An 11,758-nucleotide genomic window follows, 5' to 3' on the forward strand; every position below is an offset into this window, starting at 1 on the left:
GCGGGACCTCCTCAGAGGTCAGTCTGGACTGGTGTGGGCTGGGTGATGTATTGAGCACACTCTTCTAAATGCCCCCCAGGAGACCATTGGCCTTCTTGGCCACAGGAACACATTGCTGGCTCATGAGGAGCTTGTCCAGCAGCACTCCCAGGTCCTTCTCCACACAGCTGCTTCCCAGCAGGTCCCCCCTCACCTGTACTGCTGCAGGAGGTTGTTCCTCCCCAGGTACAGGACTCTACACCTGCCCTGGCTGAACTTCACGAGCTTCCCTCTGCCCAGCTCTGCAGCCTGGCCCAGTCTGTCTGAGTGGCAGCACAGCCTGAAGGGTTATCAGCCACTCCTCCCAGTCTGGTACCATCAGGAAACTGGCAGACAGCACACTCTGTTCCTTCCTCCAATCTGTTAATGAGGATACTGAACAATCATCTACTTAATTAGATCATCTAGTTGCAACCCCCCTGCTATGGCCAGGGACACCTCCTGCTAGACCAGGTTGCTGAACCCCCTATCCAACCTGGCCTTGATTGCTTCCAGGGTTAGAGCTTCCACAACTTCCCTGGGCAACCTTCCTCACTGCCTCTCCACCCTCATGGGAAGGATTTCTCCCTAATGCCTAATCTGCGCTGCACTTCTTCCTGTCTGAAGCCATTCCCCCTCATCCTGTCTCTCTGTGCCTCTGTAAAAGTCCCTCCCCAGCTCTCCTGGAGCCCCTTCAGGTACTGGAAGGCTGCTCCAAGGACTCCCTGGAGCCTTCTTTTCTCCAGGCTGATCAACTCCAACCCCCATTTACGCCCTGCAGTAATTTCTGCCTACAGAAATCAGTGATAAACTTTGTGAGAGCAGCCTACAGGTCACAGGGAGCCTGCTGACAAGAGCCCTTGGGCACTACATGGGACCAGGACTAGGATGGTGTGATATTGGAGAGCTCTGGGCAGCTCTGTGCTCCAGGCTTGAACCAGTCCTGGCACGCAGTGCCATGGCCAGGCACCAGCCACACTGCTCTGGGCATGGGCTGGCAGCTGGGCACAGCAGGGTGCTCAGAGGTACTCTGTGCTCTTGCCATAGTGCCAGACCATGCAGCAGAATATCCTCTGAAGTCCATAACCATTCCTACCCCATTTGAGCTCCCTGCAGCTGTAGGTTACCCAGCTCAGAGGCTGCTGTTGCAGAATTTAGGGGCAGCAGCATATCTGCAGTGCCACCATCCCAGCTGCCTATCACACACATCTCCATCACTGCCCCTGCTGTGCACCAAGCACTAACACTCAGATTGGGGTGGGGAGCAGGGGAGGGAGGCTTGTTCCTTGTTTTTCTTGGTGCCCCAAATGGTCTCAATTCATAAAATCATGGAATTGTTGCAGTTCAAAAGACCTTTCAGATCATGGAGTCCAACCATTCTCTATCAAGACTGATGATAAACCATGTCCCTGAGCACCACATCTCTGCCTCTTTGAAACCCCTCCAAGGATGGGAATTCAACCACCACCCTGGACAGCCTGGTCCAGTGTTTGAGCATCCTTTCAGTGAGGAAATTTCATCTAATCTCCAACCTAAACCTCCCCTGGTGCAATATGAGATCATTTCCTTTCATCCTATCACTTGATACCAAGGAGAAGAGACCAACCCCCACCGGGCTCCAGCCTCCTCTCAGGGAGCTGTAGAGAGCAATGAGGTTTCCCTTCAGCCTCCTCCACACTAAACACCCCCAGCTGCCTCAGCTGCTCCTCCCCAGCCTTGTTCTCCAGACCCTTCACCACCTTGGTTGCCCTTCTCTGGACCTGCTCCAGGTTTGCAGCAGCCAGCTGATTCAGGTAGCAAACAGAGGCACTACCTCTGTCAGCATATTTGGAACCCTCCCTGCACAAGGAGAGTGCTCTGTAAATAAAACAGTAATAAGGAGGACTCTGTGCATTTACCTCTGGTGAAAGTCCTTTGTATATTTAGATGCAAATGACATTGAGCCCTCCAGCTCCTGGCATGTTGTCAATGAGGCACCAGTGCTCACCCTGGTGAGCATGGCTGCAAAGCCATTGTTCAGTGTGTGACAATCTGCAGGGCCACCTACCCACCACGTGCAGACACCCACTGAGGGCACACACAGCACAAAGGGCCCTGGCTTGGCTGCAGCTGGTGGTGTGGGAATGAATGGGGGAACTGCAGCGTTGCAGGGGTGACTTGGAAACACAGAGAATGGTTTGTGTTGGAAAGGAGTTAAAAGATCACCTAGTTCCAGCCCCCATGCCATGGGCAGGGGCACCTCCCACTAAACCAAGCTGCTCAAGGTCTCATCCAACCTGGCCTTGAGCACCTCCAGGGAGGGGGCATCCACAGCCTCCCTGGGCAACCTGTGCCAGTGTCTCACCACCCTCACTCTCAAGAATTTCTTCCCAGTCTCCAGTCTCAATCTCCCCTCTCCCAGCTCAAAGCCATTGTCCCTCTTCCTGGCACTCCAAACTCTTGTCAAAAGTCCCTCCCCAGCTCTCCTGGAGCTCCTTCAGGTACTGGAAGGCTGCTCTAAGGTCTCCCTGGAGCCTTCTCTTCTCCAGGCTGAACAGTCCTAACTCTCCCAGCCTGGCCCCACAGGGGAGGTTCTGCAGCTCTCTGATCTTCTCCATGGCCTCCTCTGGATCCTCTCCAGCAGCTCCAGGGCCTTCCGCTGGGGGCATCAGCACTGGGGCAGTGCTGCAGGTGGGGTCTGAGCAGAGCAGAGGGGCAGAATCCCCTCCCTGTGCTGCTGCTCTCCCTGCTCTGGATGCAGCTCAGCACACAGCTGCCTGCTGGGCTGCCTGGGAGCACTGATGGCTCCTGGGGAGTTTGTCACCAACTCACACCCCCAAGGCCTTCTTCTTGAGGCTGCTCTTGAGCCGTCCTTTAAAAAAAGCAAAATAAAGACTTACAAAAAGCAATTTAAAAAAAGAGTCTTCTGGCCAAAGGAGCTTGCCTCCCCATCCTCAGTGTCCTTCTATCCTGAAGACCTGAGTTTTGGTCATCCCCCAGTTTAACTGATGTCAAACTGGATGTTTTACTGGAGATATTCAAGGTTAGGCTGGTGACTGTGGGGAGGTTGGACTGGATGAGCTTTGGAGGTTCTTTCCAGCCCAGCCCATTCGATGATTCCATGATTCTGTGATTCCATGATTCTGTGACTCTTTTATTCCAAAATTACATAGAATCATAGTATCAGTCAGGGTTGGAAGGGACCACAAGGATCATCTAGTTCCAACCCCCCTGCCATGGGCAGGGACACCCCACACTACATCAGCCTGGCCAGAGCCTCATCCAGCCTGGCCTTAAACACCTCCAGGGACAGGGCTTCAACCACCTCCCTGGACAACCCATTCCAGGGCTTCACCACTCTCATGGGGAAGAACTTCCTCCTCACCTCCAGCCTCAATCTCCCCACCTCCAGCTTCATTCCATTCCCCCTAGTCCTATCACTCCCTGAGATCCTGAGAAGTCCCTCCCCAGCCATGATTCCATGATTCTATGATTCCATGATTCTATTATTCTATTATTCCATTATTCTATGACTCTATGATTTCATGATTCTATTATTCCATGATTCTATGATCCCATGATTCCATGATTCTATGATTCCATGATTCTATGATTCTATGATTCCATGATTACATGATTCTGTGATTCTATGATTCTATGCTTTTCACCCTTAAGCAACCTATCCTCTCTTTCCCCTCCTTTTTTTCCTCCCATTTGTCCTTAATCTTTTGAGAACATTTCCCCTCACCATAAGAGGCAGTTGTACCACAGAGATTCTGGGCATGTGAACTACTGAGCTTCTCTTTGGGTCTGTCTCTCCACAATGAATGGCTTTGCAGTGTTCAATGAAAAGGCTGAGGTCTGAAATTCAAGCCTTAAAAATCATAAAGGTGTTTCTCTGCTTTATACCCATCACTCTCTCACAGTGGTTTGTTTTTATATATAGAATCATGGAATTGTCAGGGTTGGAAGGGACCTCAAGGCTCAGCCAGTCCCAACCCCCCTGCCATGGCCAGGGACACCTCACACTACAGCAGCTTGCTCACAGCCACAGCCAGCCTGGCTGCAAACACCTCCAGGCAGGAGGCTTCCACCACCTCCCTGGGCAACCTGTGCCAGGCTCTCACCACCCTCATGGGGAACAACTTCTGCCTAACATCCAATCTCAGTCTACCCACTTCTAGTTGTGCTTCATTCCCCCCAGTCCTATCCCTCCCTGACACCCTCAAAAGTCCCTCCCCAGCTTTCTTGGAGCCCCCTTCAGATACTAGAAGGCCACAAGGAGGTCTCCTCAAAGCCTTCTCTACTCCAAACTGAACTCCCTCAGTCTGTCTCCATAGTAGAGCAGCTCCAGCCCTCTGCTCATCCTCATGGCCCTTCTCTGGACACCTTCCAGCACCTCCAGATCCTTCCTGGCACAGAGGCTCCAGAACTGGCCCCAGAGCTCCAGCTGTGGTCTCAGCAGAGTGGAGCAGAGAGGGAGAATCCCCTCCCTGGCCCTGCTGGCTCTGCTTCTCTTGCTGCAGCCCAGGATATATATATTTATAAAAATAAATAGAAAGGGGGGGAAAAAAAAAAGTTTGCCTCTAGCTTTATTTATTTTACATTAGGAAGCCATGTGCTGAGTTTAAAACTGCTCCTGAATGCTAATTCCCTGAGAATTAAAAGGAGAGAATAATGATGGCCCCTGATGCCTGCGCTAATTTAATACATACTATAAAAGAGTTGATGTGCACTGGCTTGGTGTTCCCAGCAGAGCCATCATTTTGCAATGGGCCTAAACAAGCACTGATCATCCTTCCACTGAGGAGTGATGGGCTCCAGCACGCTGCCTTCTCACCTGCAGGATGGAAGGGATGCTCCCCTAGCTTCGAGCTGGCGACGCAAACCATTCGCTGAGGTACCTGAAAGAAGTGGAAGTTGCCCCACATGAGGCTGGCTGAGAACAATGACATCTTGGGATGCTGTGGCAGGATCACAGGATCAGCCAGGTTGGAAGAGACCTCCAAGATCACCAAGTCCAACCAATCACCCAATCCTAACTAATCAAGCAGACCATGGCACCAAGTGCCTCATCCAGGCTCTTCTTAAACACCTCCAGGGATGATGACTCCACCACCTCCCTTGGCAGCACATCCCAATGGCCAATCTCTCTTGCTGGGAAGAACTTCTTTCTAAGATCAAGCCTAAACCTCCCCTGGCACAGCTTGAGACTGTGTCTTCTTGTTCTGGTGCTGCTTGCCTGGGAGAAGAGACCAACCCCCACCTGGCTACAACCTCCCTTCAGGGAGTTGTACACAGCAAGAAGGTCTCCCCTGAGCCTCCTCTTCTCCAGGCTAAGCAACCCCAGCTCCCTCAGCCTCTCCTCACAGGGCTGTGCTCCAGACCCCTCCCCAGCTTTCTTGCCCTTCTCTGGACACCTTCCAGCATCTCAACATCTTTCCTAACCTGAGGAGCCCAGAACTGGACACAGGACTCAAGGTGTGGCCTAACCAGTGCTGAGCACAGGGCACAATGACCTCCCTGCTCCTGCTGGCCACACTGTTCCTGATAGAGGACAGGATGCCATTGGCCTTCTTGGCCCCCTGGGCACACTGCTGGCTCCTGTTCAGCTGCTGTCAGCCAGTACCCCCAGGTCCCTTTCTGCCTGGCTGCTCTCCAGCCTCTCTGACCCTAGCCTGTAGCACTGCATGGGGTTGTTGTGACCAAAGTGTTGAACCCAGCACTTAGACTTGTTAAATCTTATGCCCTTGGACTCTGCCCATCTGTCCAGCCTGGCAAGGTGCCTCTGCAGAGCTCTGCTACCCTCTAACAGATTAACTCCTGCCCCCAGCTTGGTGGCAGGTGCAGGTTTGTTCCCTCCCACAAACAACAAGGGCCAAGGTTTTCTAGAAGCTGGTAAAGATCAGCACACCTCTGGGCCCAGAAGTCCTTTTCCCAGAATCACAGAATATTAGGGACTGGAATGGACCTGGAAAGCTCACGCAGTCCAACCCCTCTGCCAGAGCAGGATCAGCTAGAGCAGATCAGACTGGAACACATCTAGACAGGTTACGAGTATCTCCTGAGAGGGAGGACATGGCCCTCCAATTAGTCAAGAGATTGACCACAGCCAAACTTGGCCTGGGTATAAATGGAGAAAGGAGCAATCTCCATGCACAGAAGCAGCTGGCAGTCAGATCTTCTCCCCTTGGAATAGGATCTCATCTAAAGAGCTCTCACCCCCATCTCCCTTGGTGAATACACACACACACACACACATATATATATATATACATACATCTCCTGGGTATCCATGGGGGAATTTTCCTTTTCTGAGTGAAAGGTCCATCTTTTCTTGGTTCATCTCTCCAAATAGTTTAACTAGTTGTGCAGCAGGATATTCCCAGCTGACATCCCAGCTTGTAATTTATTGTGTTGGAAGGAGAGCAGGGTAACTGCAATAAATCCACAGTTAGTAGGTGGCTGCTGCTGGCTGGTTTGTGGGTGCCTCCCTGACAGATGGCTTAGGAGGAGTGTGGCCAATAGGTCAAGAGAGGTTCTCCCACCCCGCTAGTCTTCACTGATGAAGCTTCACCATGAGCACTGTGTCCAGTTCTGGGCACCCCAGCTCCAGGACAAAGAACTGGTGTTCAGGAGGTTGGAGGTTGGAGGTTGGAGGTTGGAGGTGTTCAGGAGGAGACTTGATGAGGTGCTTGGTGCCATGGGTTATCTGTTTGGGTGGGTTGGATTGGTTGATGGGTTGGATGTGATGATCTTGAAGGTCTCTTCCAACCTGGTTTGGTTTATTATGAATAAAGGTTTATTCTAACTACTGGAGAGAGTCCAGTCTAGGGCCATGCAGCTGCTGAGGGGAATGGAACATCTCTCATCTGAGGAGAGGCTGAGAGCTGGGTCTGGATAGCTTGAAGGAGGCTGAGTGGGATCTGATCAGTGCCTACAAATATCCAAGGACTGGGTGTCAGGAGGATAGGGCCAGGCTCTTCTCAGTGGTCCCCAGAGGCAGGACAAGAGGTACTGGGCATAAACCAGAGCAGAGAAAGATCCATCTAAACATGAGAGGGAACTTCTTGACTTTGAGGGTGCTGGAGGCCTGGAGCAGGCTGCCCAGAGAGGTTGTGGAGTCTCCATCTCTGGAGACTTTCAAGGCCCTCCTGGATGTGTTCCTGTGTGACCTGCCCTGGGTGACTCTGCTCTTGCAGGGGGGTTGGACTGGATGATCTACAGAGGTCCCTTCCAACCTGTACCATTCAGTGATTCTGTGTAGGACAGCAGAGAGCTGGTCAGGTTTTACAGCATAGGCAGGTCTCAAGGGCTGGTTTCAGTTAAGGGGTCAAGCAAAAGTCCTGAGAGCCTTGTAACACCAGGGGTGAAAACCCCTCTGCCTTCTTCCAGCATGTGCTAACTCCATAGACCCCAAACACATAGTTCCTATTCCCAGTACCACACAACACCTTTATCCTCTGCTGGCACAGGGGATCCTCCTCCACCTCCATAGTTAAAGATGTCCCTGCTTTAACCCCTGCAGGAAGGTTGAACAAGATGACATGAGGAGGAACTTCTTTAAGGGTGACAGAGTACTGGAATAGGCTGCTCAGAGAGGTGGTGGAGTCTCCATCTCAGGAGTGATTCAAAATCCACCTGGATGTGTTCTTGTGTGACCTTCTCTAGGTGAACCTGCTGTGGCAGGAGGGTTGGAGTCCATGAGCTCCAGAAGTCCCTTCCAAGCCCTACCATTCTGTGATGCCTTTGAGGGTCCCTTCCAACACAATGCATTCTATGACCCTGGGATTCTCTCTGTGTGTGCATGGCCATGCTTGGATGGGCACATGGGAATGGCCACTACTCCTCTTCCATCCCACCCACAAGTATCCTTCCCTGCCAGCTTGTCCCTTCTGCCCCTCACCCCATCAGCAGCTTTTCCCCTGGCACAGCCTCCCCCAGCGTCTCCACTCCCAGCCCCTTTCGGCTGCTGTGGATCAAGCTGAGCTGACACAGGAGCTCATCATAGAATAGAATAGAATAGAATAGAATAGAATAGAATAGAATAGAATAGAATAGAATAGAATTAACCAGGTTGGAAGAGACCTTCAAGATCATCAAGTCCAACCTATCACCCAACACCATCTGATCAACCAAACCATGGCTCGAAGCACCCCATCCAGTCTCCTCCTAAACACCTCCAGGGATGGTAACTCCACCACCTCCCTGGCCAGCACATTCCAATGGCCAATCTCTCTCTCTATGAAGAATTTCTTCCTCATTTCCAGCCTAAATCTCCCCTGGCACAACTTGAAACTGTGTCCTCTTGTTCTGGTGTTGGGTGCCTGGGAGAAGAGACCAACCCCCACCTGGCTACAACCTCCCTTCAGGGAGTTGGAGAGGGCAAGAAGGCCTCCCCTGAGCCTCCTCTTCTCCAGGCTAAGCAACCCCAGCTCCCTCAGCCTCTCCTCACAGGGCTGTGCTCCAGACCCCTCCCCAGCTTTCTTGCCCTTCTCTGGACACCTTCCAGCATCTCAACAGCTTTCCTAACCTGAGGAGCCCAGAACTGGACACAGGACTCAAGATGTGGCCTAACCAGTGCTGAGCACAGGGCAGAATGACCTCTCTGCTCCTGCTGGCCACACTGTTCTTGATCCAGGCTTCCTCTTATTCACACACAGGAACATCCACAAAGGTGGGGGTGTGTGTTTGCCAGGTATTTGCCTACAGACAGATCAATACAACACCTTGTGCCTCAAGCCCTAAATTGATTTTTGACGCTTTAGGAATCACTTGTCAGATCTTCCCTGTGTGTTTTCTGAAGACCTTTGTTTCCACAGCATCTGCATTTCTCCCCTGCATTTTGACTGGCAAATGGTGACTGCTTGGCCCTGACAAAAAGCAAACACACACCAGCTTTGAGGCAAGGGGGCTGTTGCTGTGTAAAACTGAGCTTTAGTAGGCATTAGTGCCTCCAACATATGGAAAGGATCAAGGCTTCATGGCAGATTTCCTTCTGCGGAGGTGCAGGCAGGGATGCAGGCAGGGATGCAGGCAGCTGTGAACCCCTTGGGCAGAGTGGCAGGACTGAGCTGGAGTAACCCTGCCTGCTGGGAAACCCACAGCTGCTTCTGAGGTCTTCTTCATAGAATCCTTAGGGTTGGAAGGGACCTCAAGGATCAGCCAGTTCCAGCCCCCCTGCCATGGCCAGGGACACCTCACACTACAGCAGGTTGCTCACAGCCACATCCAGCCTGGCTGCAAACACCTCCAGGCAGGAGGCTTCCACCACCTCCCTGGGCAACCTGTGCCAGTCTCTCACCACCCTCCTGGGGAACAACTTCTTCCTCACAGCCAATCTCAATCTCCCCATTTCTAGTTTTCCTCCATCCCCCCCAGTCCTATCACTCCCTGACACCCTCAAAAGTCCCTCCCCAGCTTTCTTGGAGCCCCCTTCAGATCCTGGAGGGCCACAATTAGGTCTCCTGGGAGCCTTCTCTTCTCCAGACTGAACAGCCAGGGAAGAGGGGAAGCTGCATTTGCACAATAGCACAATTAGAGTAACTTGATTAAAAGACATGCAAACGAGCCATTAACTTGCTTGTCTAAATCTCCTTGTAAAGTGATCCTTCTCACAGTACCTGTGCAGGACAGGGGAGGAGATAAATGATGGAACTACAGAAAAGCCTCCTGTGGAAGGGAAATAGAGCGGTGGGTAAAATAACAAACACAACTGTCAGCAGCCCAGCTGCTGCAGCATTCATCTATGGCACTGTCTCTCTCTTGGCTGGAGTGGCTGATGGCTGAGCAGGTTTGCAAGCAGGTTATTCAAAGCCACTCTCCCCACTGGGAATAGCAGATGCTCCAGCCTCCTCCTCCACTGCTCCGAAGGACCTCTCTCTTCACCACCTCCTTGAGACCTGTGCAGACTCAGCATTTTGGTAGTTTTGCTTCTCTGTTGAGGCTGGGCAAGACTTTGGGCAGAGCTGAAAAGGGCAATGAGGCTGGGGAGGGGTCTGGAGCACAGCCCTGTGAGGAGAGGCTGAGGGAGCTGGAGTTGCTTAGCCTGCAGAAGAGGAGGCTCAGGGGAGACCTTCTTGCTGTGTACAACTCCCTGCAGGGAGGTTGTAGCCAGGTGAGGGTTGGTCTCTTCTCCCAGGCAAACAGCACCAGAACAAGAGGACACAGTCTCAAGCTGTGCCAGGGGAGCTTTAGGCTGGAGGTGAGGAGAAAGTTCTTCCCAGCAAGAGAGATTGGCCATTGGGATGTGCTGGCCCAGGGAGGTGGTGGAGTTCCTGTCCCTGGAGGTGTTCAAAAAGGCTTGGATGTGGCACTTGGAGCCATGGTTTAGTTGTCAGGAGGTGTTAGGTATTAGGTAATAGGTTGGACTTGATGATCTCTGAGGTCTTTTCCAACCTGGTTGATTCTATGATTCTGTGATTCTGTGACAGGTATCACTGGGGTCAGACAGGCAGTGTGAGGACACCACTCTTTTGGTGGGGCTTAGAGTGGAAAAACAAAGAACAATGAGAGCACAGCTGCAAAGGGCTGAGAGAGCAAGGAAATGGCCAGCAAAGGACCAAAGAAATACTGTGGTGGTAGAGGGATAGGAGCTCTGCTTATACTTCATAGAATGAGGCCCTCAGCTAGAGAAAGGGGGATGCAAATGAGCAAAGGCATGGAGCAGCAGGGTGATGAGTAAAACTAATTAGAAAATGAGGCTTGATTATTCATGGACCTGGCATATCAGAGAGCAGCTAATCAAAGGAATAATGCAAGTTTGCATATTCTTTGTAACGTGGGCATTAAAGCCTTGATCCTTGTCACCTGTGGCATCACTGCTGCCCCAAACCAAACACACTTAACATAACAGACTCACAGACTCACAGAAACATTCAGGGTGGAACAGACCCTCAGGATCACCAAGTCCAACCCAGAACCCTGCTCTGCAAGGCTCACCCCCAAACCACAGCCTCAAGCACCACAGCCAAACCACCTCCAAACACAGCCAGGCCTGGGGACTCCACCACCTCCCTGGGCAGCACATGCCAATCCCTGACCACTCTGGATGGGGAAAATGTTTCCTAATGTCCAGCCTAACCCTGCCCAGTCACAGCCTGAGGCTGTTCCTCTTGTCCTGTCACTAATGACCTGTGAGAAGAGACCAGCAGCAGCCTCTCCACAGCCTTTCAGGGAGCTGTAGAGAGCCATGAGGTCTGCCCTCAGCCTCCTCTGTTTCACACTTAACCATCCCCAGCTCCTTCAGTCTCTCTCCATCAGATTTCTTCTCCAGGCCCTTCCCAGCTTCCTTGCCCTGCTCTGCCCTGGCTCCAGCACCTCCACATCTCTCTTGGCTGGAGGTGCCCAAACCTGGCCACAGCACTCGAGGTGTGGCCTGCCCAGAGCTGAGTGCCAGGGGACAATCCCCTCCCTGCTGCTGCTGGACACAGCATTGCTGATCCCAGCCAGGAGGCCTTTGGCTTTCTTGCCCCCCTGGGCACACTGCTGCCTCCTGTTCAGCTGCTTGTCCATGAGCTCCCCCAGGTCCCTTTCTGCCAGAAGCCTTCCAGACTCACTGCCCCAGGCCTGGAGTGTTGCTTGGGGTTGTTGTGCCCCAAGTGCAGGATCTGGTACTTGGCCTTGTTGAAGCTCTTCCCATTAACATCTCACTGTGGATCACACAATGGGTCTTGGAGAGCCCAAAGTGTCCAGCAGCACCCCTGGTTTTTGTTTTCCAGCTGTTGAAATGATCCAGCAGTTATCTCTGCTTACAGATTTT

Source organism: Melanerpes formicivorus, unplaced genomic scaffold, assembly GCF_026170545.1.
Source record: "Melanerpes formicivorus ecotype bairdi unplaced genomic scaffold, bMelFor1.0.p_v2 SCAF_73, whole genome shotgun sequence".
Classification (NCBI taxonomy): Eukaryota; Metazoa; Chordata; class Aves; order Piciformes; family Picidae; genus Melanerpes; species Melanerpes formicivorus.